Raw genomic sequence first — 19,814 nt, 5'->3', positions numbered from 1 at the left:
CTCCCCTCAGTAAACACAACAGTAAGTTCCCGCCAAAATTATTAAAGGACCTGACGGCACAGTTCCTTAGGCCCGCCCCCAGTGACTTTAGTTCCGCCCCCTGTGATTTTTTTTTTTTTTCTTTTTTCTGCCTCTTGCCCCATTCACCATGTCTTTTTCTTTTTTTCGCTCCACACTGGAGGAGTTTTCTTGTCCTGCCAAACTGTCATGGAAAGGCATGTTTAGCAGTGATGTGAGCAAGGAGGAATTTTCTCGCCGCCTGGACACCCTCTTTCCACCCTCAGTGTCTATTCCTCAGTGTACTGGAAGCGTCTGGAATCCGCCTTTGGAGGGGGGGAATGGTACCGACAGCCGTGCTGGTGAGGTAGCACAGCTGCGGCCAGCAAGACCGCTACCATCTATCTTTCAGTTTGCCTGGCCGCACCCACCAACCACGCTACCAGCACTTGTCTCTCGGCTAGCGTCCGAGCTAGTACCTGTCCCTCGGCAAGCGTCCGAGCTAGCACCTCTCCCTCGTCTAGCATCCGAGCTAGCACCTGTCCCTCGGCTAGCGTCCGAGCTAGCACCTGTCCCTCGGCTAGCGTCCGAGCTAGCACCTGTCCCTCGGCTAGCGTCCGAGCTAGCACCTGTCCCTCGGCTAGCGTCCGAGCTAGCACCAGCCCCTCGGCTAGCGTCCGAGCTAGCACCAGCCCCTCGGCTAGCGTCCGAGCTAGCACCTGTCCCTCGGCTAGCGTCCGAGCTAGCACCTGTCCCTCGGCTAGTCTCCGAGCTAGCACCAACCCCTCGGCTAGTCTCCGAGCTAGCACCAGTCCCCAGGCTGGCCCCCACGTCTCCACCAGCTCCCAGGCTGGCCCCCACATCTCCACCAGCTCCCAGGCTGGCCCCCACGTCTCCACCAGCTCCCAGGCTGGCCCCCACGTCTCCACCAGCTCCCAGGCTGGCCTCGACCTCAGCACCTCGGCCTGCTCCGCCGACTCCAGCACCTCTGCCGGCTCCGCCGACTCCAGCACCTCTGCCGGCTCCGCCGACTCCAGCATCTCGGCCAGCTCCTCAGCTGCCCTCCTCGTCTCCGGCTTTGACGTCCGCTGCTTCCACGCCGATGACGTCTGCCGCTTCCACGCCGCCGATGACGTCTGCCGCTTCCACGCCGCCGATGACGTCTGCCGCTTCCACGCCGCCGATGACGTCTTCCTCCACGCCGCCGCCGACGTCTGCCGCTTCCACGCCGCCGCCGACGTTTTATCCTCGTTTCCGGCGAGACGCACCATGGCGCCAATCACGTCCGCCTTCCCGACGGCCAAGATGGTGGCCGTCCTTTGGTCGCCCGCCTCGCCGGCTTCAGTGGCGTTCTTCTCGCCGCCGCCATGAGACTCGTCCTCGGTGGATTCGGGGACACTGGGGCCGGCGACCCACCACCAGTTCTCCCCTCCACCCTCCCTTGTTTCGTGAGTATGTTGGACATCTGGAATCTGTCCATAGGGGGGGATACTGTTACGGCTCAGGCTCCTGCCAACGCCGCTCATCCGTCTGTGCGCACCTCGGGACACGCCCACGGGTGCGCACATCCAGGGACGCGCTGCGCGCGTCCCCGCCCTGCAGCAGCCACCAGCTGCATTCACTCACCGGCAATCTACACTCCTGGGTCTGATGAGGGCAGGCTCAATAAAGGACCAGTTGACCCAAGGATCGGGCGGGAACTTAGTTTTCTCATGGTGTACCGTAAGCAACAAGCTTTATGCGCTCTTACTGTGTTGTTTTTCCCTCCGTGATTCTGACGTCTGTTGCTCTTCCGCAGTGCCTTCCCGAGTCTTCCCTCCTCGAGATCTCCCGTTGTTTCCCCGGTGTTTTGGACTGCCTTCTTCTTTCCCGACTCCTCACTCGCCACCTGGACTCTGACTTCTCTCTCTGCCCCACGGACCCCTCGCTGAACTTGGACCCCTTTTGCCTTGCCCTCTTTGGACTTGTCTGCCTTTTCTCATCAACACTTGGTAACACACTTCAGATATCTACACACATAGTCTTACACCACACACACCCTCTTGTATTTTAGTCACACACTCTATTTCTATAGTTTAGTTGTATTGTTTATTATTATATATATTTATTATATATATAATAAATTATTGTATATACTGCCCCCTGGTGTCTGAGCCATCACCTCCCCTCAGTAAACACAACACATTTATTGACAGTGCAGTGTGAAAGACAATGTGTTTACTTTGCAATTAAGTAAACACAGCCTCAAAGGAATATAACCTGCGAAGCACTTTCTGGTGAAAAATCCAAATTTCGATGCCCTTAGGCTCTTGAAACTGTGAACCTCTTCATTATGTAGTTGAATAGACCTGCCATATTGAATGACATTGCAGACTACATTAAAATGATGAGCAAGACCCCGTTAAATGATGTGGCAGACCACATTGAAAAATGTGGCTGGCCACATTGAATGATGTAGCAGGAAATATTGAACCACATTGACATTAAATAATGGGCCGGGCCACACTGAAAGACACGACGGCGGACCACATTGAATGATGTTGAATTATGTAGCGGGCCATATAAAAAATTGTGGCGGCCACATTTGAAATGTGGCGGGCCACTTTAAATGATGTGGTGGACAATATTGAATGATGTAACCGACCACATTGAATGATGGGGCAGGCAATGTTATTATTATTATTATTTTTTTGTCCTGTCCAGCTTCTCAGGCAAATCATATAGTTGATGTAGATGCCCATGTCGGCTGTTCAGATTTACTTTACAAAAGAGAAGTGTAGGATACTTCTCTTGTTGCCTTATTTGTATTTGACTTTATTAAATGTTTTTATATTATCATTTAGTGCAGCCGGGCCGGAGCAGGAGGGGATAGAAAGAGAGAAAAAAAGAAGACAGAGGGGGAAATTGTGGGGACAAGAGGGGGATTAGACAGAGAGACAAAAACAACAACAGCAAACAACAACAACAACAACAATAGAGCAACATCAGCAAATACAACATGTACAAATATGATGGTAAAAGTAATGGCAAATAAGCAGTTAGCGAAAATAAAAAAAAAATACAGAAATGACAATGAGCATTATTACACTACAAATGGAGCAATTCAAATACCAATAGAAATAGCGCTACTGATAATGAACAATACCAATACTTTACCTTTACTATCAACAATACAGTTGTTCAAATGCAACAATACATATACGTAATGATAACTTGAGATACGAAAGAATGCAGAAAAATGGAGGGGGAGAAAGAGAAGCAACCTACATTAACCTTGTAGATTGTTATAGTAATAATAGGTTAAGCTTTGTCCGTGTGCCATGTGTTATACCCAGTATATGGGGCAGGCAATGTTAAATAATGTGGCGGACCACGTTGAATGATGTGGCGGACAACATTGAATGACGTTGCAGACCACATTAAATGAAGTGGTGGACCATGTTGAATTATGTAGCGGGCCATGTAAAGAATTGTGGCGGCCACATTTGGAATGTGGCAGGTCACTTTAAATGATATGGCGGACAATATTGAATGATGTAGCAGACCACGTTGAATGATGTGACAGGCAATGTTAAATAATGTGGCTGACCTCATTGAATGATGTTGAGGGCAATGTAAAAAATGTGGCGGGCCTCATTGAATAATGTGGCGGGCCACTGAATGATGTGGCCCTCAATGTGGCGTGCCAGATCTGTTCGCTCGGCCTTTAATTTTACACGTGTTCTACAGTTTCTACAGATGTGCGGTGGAGAGCACCCAGAGCACCAGCATAACGATGTGACACAGCAGCTTCACAGCTAAAGAGAGGAAGGCACAGCAAAGGTTAGTGAAAGTTGCTCAGTGGCCTAGTGGTTAGAGTGTCCGCCCTGAGATCGGTAGGTTGTGAGTTCAAACCCCGGCCGAGTCATACCAAAGATTATAAAAATGGGACCCATTACCTCCCTGCTTGGCACTCAGCATCAAGGGTTGGAATTGGGGGTTAAATCACCAAAATGATTTCCGGGCGTGACCACCGATGCTGCCCACTGCTCCCCTCACCTCCCAGGGGGTGAACAAGGGGATGGGTCAAATGCAGAGGACAAATTTCACCACACCTAGTGTGTGTGACAATCATTGGTACTTGAACTTTAAATTTTGAGGGATTATTGCATTATGGGGTCATGCAGGTAAACACTTAGGAACAAACATGGCAGGGGACTAGGGTATGATCAGGCTATGTACAACTACAGTCCTGTAGGGGGCGTTAATTGTCCTTATTTGTAAGACTATCATGTTCGTGTGATTCGTAGGCCATTTGATATGTTAAAAAAAACAAGACAAAATGCAGACTTTTCTTCCTCCTTTTTCTAATCTCATTATATAACCACGCTATTACATCTGCGTTTTTAAAGGCAAATTGAAAATGATTTGAGCACTCTTGGCTGCTGCATTTCTTGTCAGTTACATCACATTTAGAAGAAGAAAAACGAAAAACAAAACAAAACGCTACAAGCTAACTTTGAATTTAACATAATTCAATTTTTTTCCCAGTGTAACACATCCATGACAACACAACAGGCCCTATGTAGGTCTACTTAATATAGAATATTTCAAAAAGCAGGAAGGATCTAGATCACATCATTAGATCACATCCCCCCCATCTCACGCCTGCTCGGAAACAGATCAAGGCAAGAAAAAAAACGAGGCGCCATCCATCTGAAATCCATTTATTTTTGATCTCAGAAGAAAGAGGGTAAATAATTAAGGAATTGCAGTCCTCAAAAACAGCAGTATGTTCCCATGCCATCCGGAGGATCATTGACTAAAAGTCGCTCCTTTAAAACAACAGCGCTGTACTGTCACACAGAAGATCATTTGATTCAGAAAAATAGGATTGAATTTTTAACTAACATAGTTTTTAAAAACAGGACAGAGTATCTCTAATATCTAGAGCAGGGGTCCCCAAACTACGGCCCGCGGGCCGGATCCGGCCCCCCAGCATCCAAAATCCGGCCCACAGGAAGTCCCAAGTAATTTTTTTTTTTTTTTAAATCTTTCCTTTCTAATCCATTTTCTACCGCTTGTTACTCTTGGTGTCTCCTAGCCGCTCAGGCAAATCATATTGTCTAAAAATTAATTTTCCCATCGATAACGTGACATTGTTAAATGTTGATGAACATCAATGTTAATTGATGTTAAATGACAAAACGGATTATAAAGACAATGTGTATATATGTGTGTATATATATATATATATATACAATTTATATTGGATATATATATATATATATATATATATATGTATATATCCATCCATCCATTTTTCTACCGCTTGTCCCTTTTTGCGGTCGCGGGGGGTGCTGGAGCCTATCTCAGCTACAATCGGACAGAAGGCGGGGTACACCCTGGACAAGTCGCCACCTCATCACAGGGCTATCACAGATAGACAGACAACATTCACACTCACATTCACACACTAGGGCCAATTTAGTGTTGCCAATCAACCTATCCCCAGGTGCATGTTTTTGGCGGTGGGAGGAAGCCGGAGTACCCGGAGAGAACCCACGCAGTCACGGGGAGAACATGCCAACTCCACACAGAAAGATCCCGAGCCCGGGATTGAACCCAGGACTGCTCAGGACCTTCGTATTGTGAGGCACATGCACTAACCCCTGTTTCACCGTGCTGCCCGTATATATATATATATATATATATATATATATTTGTATATATATATATATATATATATATATATATATATATATATGTATATATATATATATGTATGTGTATATATACAGTGTATATATATATATATATATATATATATATATATATGTATGTGTGTGTATATATATATATATATATATATATATATATATATACACACACATACATATATATGTATGTACATATATACACATACATATGTATATATACATACATATATGTATGTATATATATATATATATATATATATATATATGTATGTATATATATATATATATATATATATATGTATGTATACATATATATATATATATATATATATATATATATATGTATACATATATATATATATATATATATATATATATATATATATATATATATATATATATATATGTACACACACATACACACAGAGCCTGGAACCCGGCCACATTTTTTTAACTCAATGCGGCCCATGAGTCAAAAAGTTTGGGGACCCCTGATCTAGAGCAAAGATTCTTAAACTGTGGTAAGTGTACTACTATTGGTACGCAGGCTCCATCTTGCAGTACACCAAAGAATCACTTGATTAAAGTACAGTGTTTTTCCCCCTATTTTTAAACACAGTGTTACTGTTCAAACTGTGTGTAATGTTACAGTGGCCATAAATATTACATTTACTCTGCCTTTTTTAATGAATACTTACTACTACGCTGCTGTGTTTTACCTGCTCAGTGGCCTGGCACCTGCTCAGTGGCCTTGCGGTTAGAGTGTCCGCCCTGAGATCGGTAAGTCGTGAGTTCAAACTCGGTCCAAGTCATACCAAAGACTACAAAAAAGGGACCCATTACCTCCCTGCTTGGCATTCAGCATCAAGGGTTGGAATTGGGGGTTAAATCACCAAAATGATTTCTGGGCGCGGCCACTGCTGCTGCTCACTGCTCCCATGACATGCAGAGGATAATCCCACCATTGTGTGTGTGACAATTATTGGTATGCTAAAGTGGTACTTGTAGAAAAAAGTTTGAGAACCACTGATCAAGAGTATTTTTTCTAATAAAAAGGTTCCATTGATATTTTAGGAAACTAATGATGCATCTGAACAATGCTGGCTTCATGCAGTGAAGGTGGGATTTTGTGATATGTTTTTTGTATTAGATTTTACATTTATAAAGGACGAAACTATCTTTATTAACCAAGGTTTTTTTTTTTTAATAAAACAATGCGGTATAGTGTTTGCAACACACACGCTTTAGAACAGAGACAATACACACTTCATTGTTATTGGTAGAGAATCTGCCATAATACCTCCAGATGGCCTTCTGTCGTCTTAAAGCTATTCTTTCTCAAACACAGCAAAAATGAAAGCATGTGGGTGTTCAGGCTCTCCACACTTTATGTATATTTTTAAGCGTGCGTTGCCGTGGCCTTCGGAGGATTAGTCACACGGCTGTGAGCATTAGAAACCCTGCTGTGTTTGCGAGCGCACCAAGAAAAGACAATCATCGCAAACAAAGACAGTAGGAGTAGAAGGAGATGTTACCTCTGCCAAGCAGCACGTCGCAAATAGAATAAAATTAGCAATATGTTTACACTAGTCAAAGATCCTCTGTGACAGGAGGGCTGTGATGTTGTTAACCTACCACAAACACTAGTTTAAGATTCTCTATAAAACAAGAGTGCCCTGCTTGTGGTAGGAATGTCCCGCAAAAAGTATTTATTTGACAAGACCACGGCCACTGTTTTGGGGGACAAACTGCAAAATATGTTAGTCAAATATGCTCTATTTAACAAAAATACGCCTCCGTCTTCAGGAATCTGCAGGATAATCACAAGTCAAAACATCCTGTGACATGTGAAAGGTGGTCTGCAGTTTTTGAGGACATACTCAAACATTGCTATTCAACGATCCTCTATTTGAAGGGGCCGGCTTACTACAAAATGGTTAGTCAAATAATACTCTTATAAAACAAAAGGGATTTGCTGTTTTTAGTTATCTGCAGCAGAAATTTGAGTCAAAGATCCTTTGTTTGACAAGACCACATTTGCTGTTTTTAAGGGCAAACTGCAGAAATGCAACTCAGAATAGATACTGTTAAAAAATGGTCTGCTGTTTTTAAGAATCTACTGGAAAATCGCAAAAAAAACCATCCTATTTGTGCTCTGCTGTTTTTGAGGACATACTACAAAAATGCTAGTCAACGATTCAATTTGACGCAAGCTCTCTGCGGTTTTGTAACAGCATACAAGCTAGTCAAACATACTTTGCTTTGCTGATTTTAGGAGTCTGTTGCATAAATAATAGTCAAAGCTCCTCCATGTGACAAAAGCGCTCTGCTGTTTTCAGTCATTTACAGCAAAAATCCTAGTCAAAGATCCTTTATATGACAAGACCACATCTTCTGTTTTTAAGGGCCAACTGCCAAAATGCGAGTCAAATATGCTCTAATAAACAAAAGTGCTCTTCTGTTTTTAAGATCTACGAGAGAACCACAAGTCAAACATTCTTTATGCAATAAATGCTCTGCAGTTTTTTGAGGACATTATACAAAAATGCTGTTCAGCGATCCTATATTACGCAAGCTCTCTGCAGTTTTTTAAGGAGCGTGCAACAAAAATGCTAGTCAAATATACTTTTATAAAACAAAAATACCGCGCTTTTTTTTAGGAAGCTACTGCAAAAACAAAAGTCAAAGCTCCTCTATGCGTCAGGAGCGCTCTGCTGTTTTTAGGAATATATTGCAAACATTTTAGTGAAAGATCCTCTACATGACAAGACCACAACTGCTGTTTTTAAGGGCAAACTGTAAAAAAAATGCTGGTCAAATATGCTGTATTTAACAAGAATGCTCTGCCGTTTTTAGGAAATATACTGGCCAATCACTAGCCAAAAATCCTTCGCAGTTTTTAGAACATAATACAAAAATGCAAATCAACGATCCTATGTGACACAAGCTTACTGCTGTTTTTTACGGGGCTTACTGCGAGAAGGTTGGTCAAATATACGTTATTTATAAAAAAGTGCCATGCTGTTTTTAGGAATCTACTGGAGAATCACAAATCAAACAAAGTGCTCTTCAGTTTTTGAGGACATACTACAAAAATGTTAGTGTACGACATTATATGGCACAAGCTCTGCTGTTTTTAAGAGACTTTAAAAAGGCCCGTCAAATATACTTTATCTTTAAAAAACATATATATATATGTTTTCTCGTCAAAGATCCTCTACATAACAAAGAGTGCTGATTGAATCTAAGTCATCATCATTCTTATTATTTTTGATTATATCATTAGATACGGTATACATTTTTTGCCATGTTTCATGTTAATCTAACTTTGTATCAGCCATTGGCTCAGGTCGGGGGCTTATGCGGGAGTGATAGATTTGAAAGCAGGCATCAATCAATGTCTTGACGTGATTGGTTGTTTGTGTGTGAGACTGCAAGGTAGCGGTGGGCTCTCCATCTCTCTGAGAAGGTTGGCTGATTGCTCCTTCTGCCGCTCTACATTCATTGCAGCAACCTGACAACTTACATCTTATAAACCCAAGGAGGAAAATTCTTATTTACACTTTGGACAATACTGAGCCTCGTCTGGCCTGGAACAGGAACATTTGTTCTGTAGCCTGGTTAAGCCTTTGCTACTTCAGTTATAAGTTTATTTTTTCCAACGCAGCGATTTCTATTTTACGTTTGATTTTAAAATGAATACGTTGGAATCGCCTTGTATTTCTGGGTTCCTGTTCCTGTTGCCCTTAATCGTCCAGGCGCAGGGCACCATCGAAATGACTGGCATCATTTTACCAACAATAATTTTGACTACCGTATTTTTCGGACTATAAGTCGCAGTTTTTTTCATAGTTTGGCCGGGCTCCAGTGCGACTTACATATGTTTTTTCCTTTTTTATTATGCATTTTTGGCAGGTGCGACTTATACTCCGGTGCGACTTATACTCCGAAAAATACGGTATGTTTGAACCTCTATCAATTCTGCCTAGTAACAAGTGACCTGTGACTTTACCAGGAATGGAAACATCATCTGTGTTGGCTAACATGAAGTTTTATAAATACAATGATTTCAACTCTATTAAAATTGACTGACATCAAGACCAGAACTTTTGAGCCGCACCCACTAAATTTTAAAAGGAAAAACATTTTTTCCATATATTAGCCGCACCGGACTATAAGCCACCGATTTATACTGTATGTTGCAAAATGAGTTATATACACAGAAAAATGTTGTAAATGTTTATTTACATACCTTATGGTAACACGGCCGTAAAACGGATGATCTAACAAAACAGAAGTCATCGTCATGGACGAACCAGCTGCAGTAGCTCTCCAATCCGCTAAATACTCAATAACTCCACTGTGACGTCTTGGTGAATTTACTAAGGAATTTGTGAAACTGGAACAATACAAACAGAATGCCATTGTACGTTAATTATACTAACACAGACACTTGTAAAAGTATTGGCATCTTAGCTAATGCTAACGATGCTAGCTTGATTACAATATGTCACGTACAAATATGCATTAAAACCATGTGACATCAGACATCACACATGGGACGGTTTAGTAAGTATGAATTGTTTTAGTTACATTGTAAAACCTAAGAACTTTGTTTGGAGTGATAAATGAAGAAAACATACCAGTATAAATGCTATGGAAGTCGGAACGGCACTTGTACATCCGGTTCAAGGCCCTAAACATAGGAAAATATTGTAGACGTTCAACCCGCAACACCTGCAGTGAGTGAACTCGTCCGAAAGAAGCCGCAAAAGCACAAATAATAACAGACATTTTCAGTGTCTCTGTGTTTTATGAAAAGTATTTGTTGAATACAAAACATTATGACCGTTAGCGAAGAGAAATCCATAAATGAGCTGCAACGTTTTATAAGCCACAGGGTTCAAAATAGCGGTTTATAGTCCGGACAATACCGTAGTCTTTTTCTTAAATGACCAAGAAAAAGAACATGATCTTAAAATAAGGTGAAGCTATCACTGTTGAATTACGTTTTAAAGATTTTTTATTTATTTCAATTCTATAAAAAAGTCATACTCTAGTTTGAATAAAGACATGATGTGACAAAAATATACGGTAGTCACATTTTGTCAAGGAAAACAAGTTTTGCCCATATTGTAGAAGTGTCTTAGAATAGTTGATAATTTGACTATATATATTATGTGTGTGTGTGTATGTATATATGTACGTGTACGTGTACATATACGTATACGTATTTATGTATGTATATGTATCTGTGTATATATATGTGTATGTATATACATGTATGTATGTATGTGTATATATATATATGTATGTATGTGTATACTGTATGTATATATGTATGTATGTACTGTATCTATATATGTATATATACTATATATATACTGTATCTATATATATGTATGCATGTATATATGTATGTGTGTGTGTATATATATATATATATATATATATATATATATATATATATATATATATATATATATACTGTATATATATATATATATATATATATACTGTGTATATATGTATATATATATATATATATATATATATATATATATATATATATATATATATATATATATATATATATACTGTATATATACTGTATATATATATATACATATTTACATTTTAGATTTGTCACTGAAGGCATCAACACTATGAATGAACACATGTGGAGTTATGTACTTAACAAAAAAAGGTGAAATAACTGAAAACATGTTTATATTCTAGTTTCTTCAAAATAGCCACCCTTTGCTCTGATTACTGCTTTGCACACTCTTGGCATTCTCTCGATGAGCTTCAAGACATAGTCACCTGAAATGGTTTTCACTGAGCACCTGAGCACAAAATAATTTTACTTAAGAGTGTATAAATCCACTTCATCCCATTTTAAATATTTGTTTTAAAGGTAGCGTATATATTTGCCTCTAAACCTTTCAAAATTTGCACTGATGCAGGTAACCCGGCAATAGAGCACAAAATCAAAAAAAGACAACGCTGTGTTTTATTGAGAAAAACGTAAACGTAAAGTCTTATTAGAAAAACTGTTTTTTTGATGAGGAACAAAAAGGATATTGTATTGGTAGAACAAATGCGGATAAAGTTAGCACTTTAAAACTCTCAAATTTCCCACTTGAGTGTCACATTTTGACATTTTAGCTTATCTTTTCTAAAGTCTATATTGTTAAAAATGACACCCAGAATCCTCTCTTCCATTCTTATAGCAGTAATTGATAGCATTTCCCAAATGGACAGTCTGGGGTCTTCTTGAGGTTACTTGTCTGTCACTATTTGGGAGCCTTTCAGCCACTTTCAACTCTCAGAAGATACTCTTCCTTGATTTTCCAAAGTCTTGTCTGTCCACTTTGGGAAATTAAAGACATTATGGCTGTCTCTTAGGATCTATGTCTTTAGTATCAGACATTAAATTGTCTGGTGTATGCCTGCAGACATATTTAAAGAATGCTAACTTTTTTTTTAGGTTGGTTCATATGATTTTTATTTCTTCCTTAGTAATACCGTACTAAAAGATTTGTTTGCAAAGTATGAGCCTCTTTACTATGTAGGCCAATTGTAAATCGCTTGCCTTGTTGTTGTTTTTGTGTCTCCTCCATGTGTTACGGCCATAATTAGCCTAGATTAACGAGGAGGCCACTCGGAAAAAAAAAGAATGCATGAATAATAATAAAGGTGGAAAACATTGTTTCATCTTTCGGCGTAATCCAAGGAAAAAGATAACATGTAAATGAGGTGGATAAGAAACAAAAAAAAATGGCGCTCATTCCAAATATTTTGACATTGAGATGCATGAGATGGATGGCCGTCATCAAACCCCAAATCACTTCAACCTCTCCAAGTGGACAATTTTCAACCTTCTGCTTGAATAACTCGCAGGAGATCTGGACTAGCTTGTATCCAACAATTTCCCGCACCTTCGTGAGTTGACTCGCAGGCACTAACAAAGACACTTCATGTATTTGGCAGCATGGACCCCCTCGGGTGTGGGGGGGCTTTGACAATTGAGGCCTGTTTGATCTATAGAGAATGCGGTGTGGGATGTCAGCACAGGGGATGCTTATTTCCCCCGAGGACGCAGCCGCAATCGGTGAGCCTAAAAATATAGATGTGTGATGGAGAAAGAGGCGATTACAGGTATAACGTCAGATGTGGACTACGGAATTGCTTTGAAATACTAAATTAGTGTCTGCTCACCGCTCGTCACACGTGTTTCATCAGTGATGGGTTGGGATAGATGCTTTATCTTCCTTCTATATGGACATGTATGCAACATTGTCTGCTTATATCACTGTGGAAACAGCAGCCTCCTTCATAACTTTAGGAAAGGCTGTTTTATAATAAATAAGGCACATGCGTTTGCGGGAGGAGCAGGACACGTGATGACTTCCGGTTGAGGAGTGCAATGCCATCCCACAGCATTGTGTGACCAGCCTATGGATTTACTGGCTATGTATTTGCTGATGCACTATGCACTGATGCATTCAGGGCAGGGCTATTCAATCCACCATACCTGCTCTCGAGGTCAGTTGAAAACATGGGAGACAAGCATTTTTGCAGCACATTCCTAAAAACATTAGAGTGCTCATGTTGTATGTAGGAACTTAGACCACTGTGAATACATTGGTAGATCCATGCATTAACATTTTACATTTGCTGGCAACACTAGGGTCCAAACTTGTGATTTACATAATGAAGCGTTCCTGCAAAAACTTCCTTGAGGTCTACATAACATGTAATGGGGGTTCTTTGGCCAACATTTGGGAATATTATGTTTTATAGACCGTCAGGATCAGTGGCGGAAAAAGTCAAGCCACCTGACCAGGCCCCCGACACCCAGATAATAAAGCTCATCCTAACATCATTTTACAATCTCCGGGTTTACCATGGACAAGCTTTAACCAGGTTTTGAAAAGTTAGCCAACCAGCCACTTTTGCTGAAATTTGCATGTTCCCGATTTTCTTGCTTTCGCCACAGCATCAGCACGTTCACACGATGTAGACCACTTATGGAAGGGCATCTGAACTTTTCTTTTAATCTGGCCAATCATTCACAATCGTTATGTAAGACAAGAAAGTGTATTTGTTTTTTTATGTATCCTAAGTCGTAAATAAACGTTATCAAAATTCCAATTATCCTAATTCTAACAATGGAGTCAGTAGTAGCACCTCTATTCCGCCCAAATAAGAATTAGTTGATCAATATAATATACCCAGAAGTCATTTTTTAAATGTTAATCAATCTCTATAGAACAAGCTGTAAAAGTGCATATTGTCTGAAAATATGACTTGCACTAGCCACAAACTGGAGGATATTTTTAGATAAGGATAACATTTGAAAAATATAGTTAAAGGGCTTTTATGGAATAATAAATAAATATCATACCAGGACTGCTAATTGCTATGCATGTGTTTGGAAATGGATGACTATTTAAATATTTTACAAAATGTTGAAATAGACATCATAGAATGAAATTTGCATCCTTTGATGCATTAAAAAAAGGTTGAGTCAAATTAACATAATGAATATAATGTATCCTATACCCTCTCAGTTGTTTGAAATGGGTAGAGTAGATAGCATGTTTTGTATAAGGTGTTAGGCAGCTGAAGGAACTCTTATTCATGTACTGTGGAAAGTCAGGGAATAAAGAGTTGTGATCGGTTGTGAGAATCGTCTTGCTTGTCCATCCTAGGCCACCGTAGGTCACGTGAGGTGCGTCACTAAAGTTGCTAATGTTAGCTAAGTTAGCTCATTTGTGTTGAACTGGAGACAACTGAAATAAAGGAGTTGTGTATGAAACAAGCTCAGGTTCCTCAGACATGATGTCACAGTTAAGGGCTACACGCCTACAGTAGCCAAAGAATGCCAACGTTTGGGTCCCAGAACCGTTTCATTTTGCCGTATTGAGGCAGCGCTTTTCACGCTTTCAGAACTGACAAGACCTCTTTACTCAGTTTGAAAGCCAGAGATGATGAAAAGAAACACAAAGACTGAAATAGCAATTTATTGAGGTAGTTATTTTCACGCTTTTGGACCTCAAAACAATCTGCAAGTGTCTCTAGATGAAGTTTACTGTGCCGCCACTTTTTCTTCAATGATTCCTATTTCTTCGTGTCATCTTCTGGACAGGATTTATGATGCGCACTGCCGCCTAGTGAATGGCTTTGTAACTACAATCTTCAATCACAGTTCATTAAAATTGATGAGCGAATATGGCAAAACATACATGTGGTGACACATTTTACTTGTGGCGGCCCAATTTGCTCCAAGCTCACCGTTAACAAATAGTCCACTAAACTCCTGACAGACCCAAAGTGTAAGTTAAAACAATGTTGTTAAAGTGAATGGAGTGTAACAGTATATGGCTTCACTACAGGCAATGCCTTATGTGTACATTTAATAACCTTTTCTCGTACACAGCAAAAAGGAAGCATCCTAATGAAGAACTTCTACAATATTCGATGGAGGAAGAAGACACGGCATTAAGAATCTACCACATTGCAAGTATGTTTTAGTTTATATTCAAACGAACTACAGCAATACTTGAATAAAACCGTTTTAATGAGTTTGTTTAAACATAATGTTCCTGTGTTAACATTAATTTTGAACTTTTTTCCCCATTTTAAATATTCAGGATAATACAGGGATATTGTGTCTTAAATTGTGTGCAGTGTGTCTTAAATTAGTCTTTGAAGAGTAAAATTAGCACATATACATTTAACAACAGTACAAAAACAAAATCAAAACATAAATGAATAGTTACTCCTTCAGTGATGCTCTAATGGGCACTGCTTTGCAATTATTTTTATTGTCAGACATCCATCCATCCATTTTCTACCGCTTATTCCCTTTTGGGGTCGCGGGGGGCGCTGGAGCCTATCTCAGCTACAATCGGGCGGAAGGCGGGGTACACCCTGGACAAGTCGCTACCTCATCACAGGGCCAACACAGATAGACAGACATAAGAATAGAATTAAAAATAACATAATATTTGCTTGTAAATAGTAATCACAAGCTGTAGTTCTGCAGAGAAACAAAACAAAACAAATTTACATTGTAACCGATTTATGAATTTTAAAAGGGCCTGTCTATCTGTGTTGGCCCTGCGATGAGGGGGCGACTTGTCCAGGGTGCACCCTGCCTTCCGCCCAAGTGCAGCTGAGATAGGCTCCAGCATTAGCTTTGGGTGTTGTTGGATGATGATAGCGATTTGGAAAGTTAGTGCTAGCTGTAGTTGAATGTATATTCTATCATAACAACAACATAACTGCAAATTGTTTGTTGCTTCTCTTGGACTGCTTTTGTATGTTTGCACACGCTCCCTTCGCGTACTTGTGGACGAGACTGGGTGAGTGTCGACCGTAAACACCAATCATTTTATCTGGGTCGGTAAACATATTTTTTTACACAAACTTACTAATGATGAAATACTTATTCAGATTTAACACAAATGTGTTTTGTTAAACTACTAATACGTTCTATGTGGTTAGAGTGTCCGCCTTGAGACTGGAAGGTCATGAGTTCAAACCCCGGCCGAGTCATACCAAAGACTATAAAAATGGGACCCATTACCTCCCTGCTTGGCACTCGGCATCAAGGGTTGGAATTGGGGGTTAAATCACCAAAATTATTCCCGAGCGTGGATACCGCTGCTTCTCACTGCTCCCCTCACCTCCCAGGGGGTGAACATGGGGATGGGTCAAATGCAGAGGATAATTTCACCACACTTAATGTGTGCGTGACTATCAGTGGTACTTTAACTTTATTATTTTTTGATTGGAAACTCGTGTAGAGCCAAGTCAAGTCCAACATCGGTTCAACTCTGACTGTGAACTTAATCTACTCCGGCACCAAAGGTTGCTGCAGTGGAAAAGGGGTCGTAGTGAAGGAAGATGTCTGGCACCCAAACACTTTAGCTGAATATGATCGACGAGTTCACAAATCAACTAAATGCCAAAGAGATGTTTTTATTGCCACATTTTGCAAAGTAAAGCACAGGATTGCCGAAATGCGATGTGGTTCTGCTTCTTTTGCCAGCACACATAATTGCCATACAAAGAGCAATAATTCTTATTATGGGCCTGCTGCAATGCAAGCAAGCAACCGTTTACACCAGAGTCGTATAACTTGGTATGTGACATTTGTTACCTGTTAGCATGCAAACAATAGCATGCTAGCAAGCTAACTTAAAGTTGCCAATTTTTTCATCTAATTGTACACCTTTTTGTTCTATTTCCCCAGCCATACACCTTTGAGTCATATCACTTGGTATATGAAACATGCTGACTGTCATCATGCTATCGTTAGCTCACATGCTATGTGTTAGCATTTTTATCAATCAATCAATCAATCAATCTTTATTTATATAGCCCTAAATCACAAGTGTCTCAAAGGGCTGCACAAGCCACAACGACATCCTCGGTACAAAGCCCACATACGGGCAAGGAAAAACTCACCCCAGTGGGACGTCGATGTGAATGACTATGAGAAACCTTGGAGAGGACCGCATATGTGGGTAACCCCCCCCCTCTAGGGGAGACCGAAAGCAATGGATGTCGAGTGGGTCTGACATAATATTGTGAGAGTCCAGTCCATAGTGGATCCAACATAATAGTAAGAGTCCAGTCCATAGTGGGGCCAGCAGGACACCATCCCGAGCGGAGACGGGTCAGCAGCGCAGAGATGTTCCCAGCCGATGCACAGGCGAGCGGTCCACCCCGGGTCCCGACTCTGGACAGCCAGCACTTCATCCATGGCCACCGGACCTGTGCCCCCCCCCCTCAAGGAAAAGGGGAGCAGAGGAGAAAAGAAAAGAAACGGCAGATCAACTGGTCTAACAGGGGGGCTATTTAAAGGCTAGAGTATACAAATGAGTTTTAAGATGGGACTTAAATGCTTCTACTGAGGTAGCATCTCTAATTGTTACCGGGAGGGCATTCCATAGTACTGGAGCCCGAATAGAAAACGCTCTATAGCCCGCAGACTTTTTTTGGGCTCTGGGAATCACTAATAAGCCGGAGTTCTTTGAACGCAGATTTCTTGCCGGGACATATGGTACAATGCAATCGACAAGATAGGACGGAGCTAGACCGTGTAGTATTTTATACGTAAGTAGTAAAACCTTAAAGTCACTTCTTAAGTGCACAGGAAGCCAGTGCAGGTGAGCCAGTATAGGCGTAATATGATCAAACTTTCTTGTTCTTGTCAAAAGTCTAGCAGCCGCATTTTGTACCAACTGTAATTTTTTAATGCTAGACATAGGGAGACCCGAAAATAATACGTTACAGTAGTCGAGACGAGACGTAACGAACGCATGAATAATGATCTCAGCGTCGCTAGTGGATAAAATAGAACGAATTTTAGCGATATTACGGAGATGAAAGAAGGCCGTTTTAGTAACACTCTTAATGTGTGATTCAAACGAGAGAGTTGGGTCGAAGATAATACCCAGATTCTTTACTGATTCGCCTTGTGTAATTGTTTGGTTGTCAAATGTTAAGGTGGTATTATTAAATAAATGTCGGTGTTTAGCAGGACCGATAATCAGCATTTCCGTTTTCTTGGCGTTGAGTTGCAAGAAGTTAGCGGACATCCATTGTTTAATTTCATTAAGACACGCCTCCAGCTGACTACAATCCGGCGTGTTGGTCAGCTTTAGGGGCATGTAGAGTTGGGTGTCATCAGCATAACAATGAAAGCTAACACCGTATTTGCGTATGATGTCGCCTAGCGGCAGCATGTAAATACTAAAGGGTGCAGGGCCAAGAACCGAACCCTGAGGAACTCCGCACGTTACCTTAACATAGTCCGAGGTCACATTATTATGGGAGACGCATTGCATCCTGTCAGTAAGATAAGAGTTAAACCACGACAAAGCTAAGTCTGACATACCAATACGTGTTTTGATACGCTCTAATAAAATATTATGATCGACGGTATCGAAAGCAGCGCTACGATCAAGAAGCAGCAACATAGATGACGCATCAGAATCCATCGTTAGCAGTAGATCATTAGTCATTTTTGCGAGGGCTGTCTCCGTAGAGTGATTTGCCCTGAAACCGGATTGAAAAGGTTCACAGAGATTGTTAGACACTAAGTGTTCATTTAGCTGCTGTGCGACAATTTTTTCGAGGATTTTCGAAATAAAGGGAAGGTGGGACACCGGTCGGTAGTTTACCATGAGGTCAGGATCAAGGTTAGGTCTTTTGAGCAGAGGATGAATAACCGCTTTCTTGAATGCTAGGGGAACAGTGCCAGAGGAAAGTGATAAGTTTATAATATTTAGCACTGATGGACCTAATAATACAAAAAGCTCCTTGATAAGTTTCCCAGGAAGTGGGTCAAGTAAACATGTTGTTTGTTTTATCCCACTTACACGCTGTAATAGTTCCTCTAATGTTATTTCATCAAAAAGAGAGAGACTATTTTGTATTGCAGTATCCGTCGTAGATACAGTTGTATCTGTGTTCATAGAACCCAGTTGTAGCTGGGATGCGTTGTTTTAATCTCCTTTCTAATGAGTTCAATTTTCTTATTAAAGAAATTCATAAAGTCATCTGCCGAGTGGGTGGAGCTATTGGGAGGAGTCCCTTGTTGGGTTAGCGATGCTACTGTACTAAACAAAAATTTAGGGTCGTTTTTGTTGAGGCGGATGAGATTTGAGTAATATTTAGCTTTAGCTAAGGTAAGCATGCGTTTATACGACATTAAACTATCACTCCATGCTTGATGGAAAACCTCAAGCTTGGTCGCGCGCCATTTGCGTTCCAACTTTCTACATGATAATTTATGAGCTCTGGTTTCCTCTGTAAACCATGGGGTGCGCCTTTTAGGGGCCCTTTTTTGTTTTAGCGGTGCTATACTATCAATGGTTTTGCGCAGGGCATTGTCAAAGTTGTTAGTGAGGTTATCAATAGAGCCGACATAATTTGGGAATGGTGCCATTACCGAAGGCAGTAGGTCAGCAAGAGTCATCGTTGTGGCGGCATTAATGTTGCGGCTGCTATAGCAGTTATTATTATTATTAGTTTGTTGACAATGAGTCAGAACTTCGAATTTTATAAGGTAATGATCGGACATTACTTTAGTATACG

At 40.8% G+C, this 19,814-nt stretch overlaps 1 long non-coding RNA gene across 2 annotated transcripts in view; it reads left to right on the top strand.

Annotated features, from left to right (window-relative positions):
• The window catches only part of LOC133606390 (uncharacterized), a 93,531-nt gene that overhangs the window by 47,647 nt on the left and 26,070 nt on the right, over positions 1–19,814 (top strand). For both annotated transcript variants that reach the window (XR_012050465.1, XR_009815240.2), the window contains exons 4-5: positions 3,727–3,819; positions 15,142–15,225. This is a non-coding gene — a long non-coding RNA (uncharacterized lncRNA). The remainder of the gene's footprint in view (positions 1–3,726; positions 3,820–15,141; positions 15,226–19,814) is intronic.

This window comes from Nerophis lumbriciformis, linkage group LG05 (assembly GCF_033978685.3).
Source record: "Nerophis lumbriciformis linkage group LG05, RoL_Nlum_v2.1, whole genome shotgun sequence".
Lineage (NCBI taxonomy): Eukaryota > Metazoa > Chordata > Actinopteri > Syngnathiformes > Syngnathidae > Nerophis > Nerophis lumbriciformis.
This window is presented reverse-complemented; position numbering and strand designations above follow the sequence as displayed.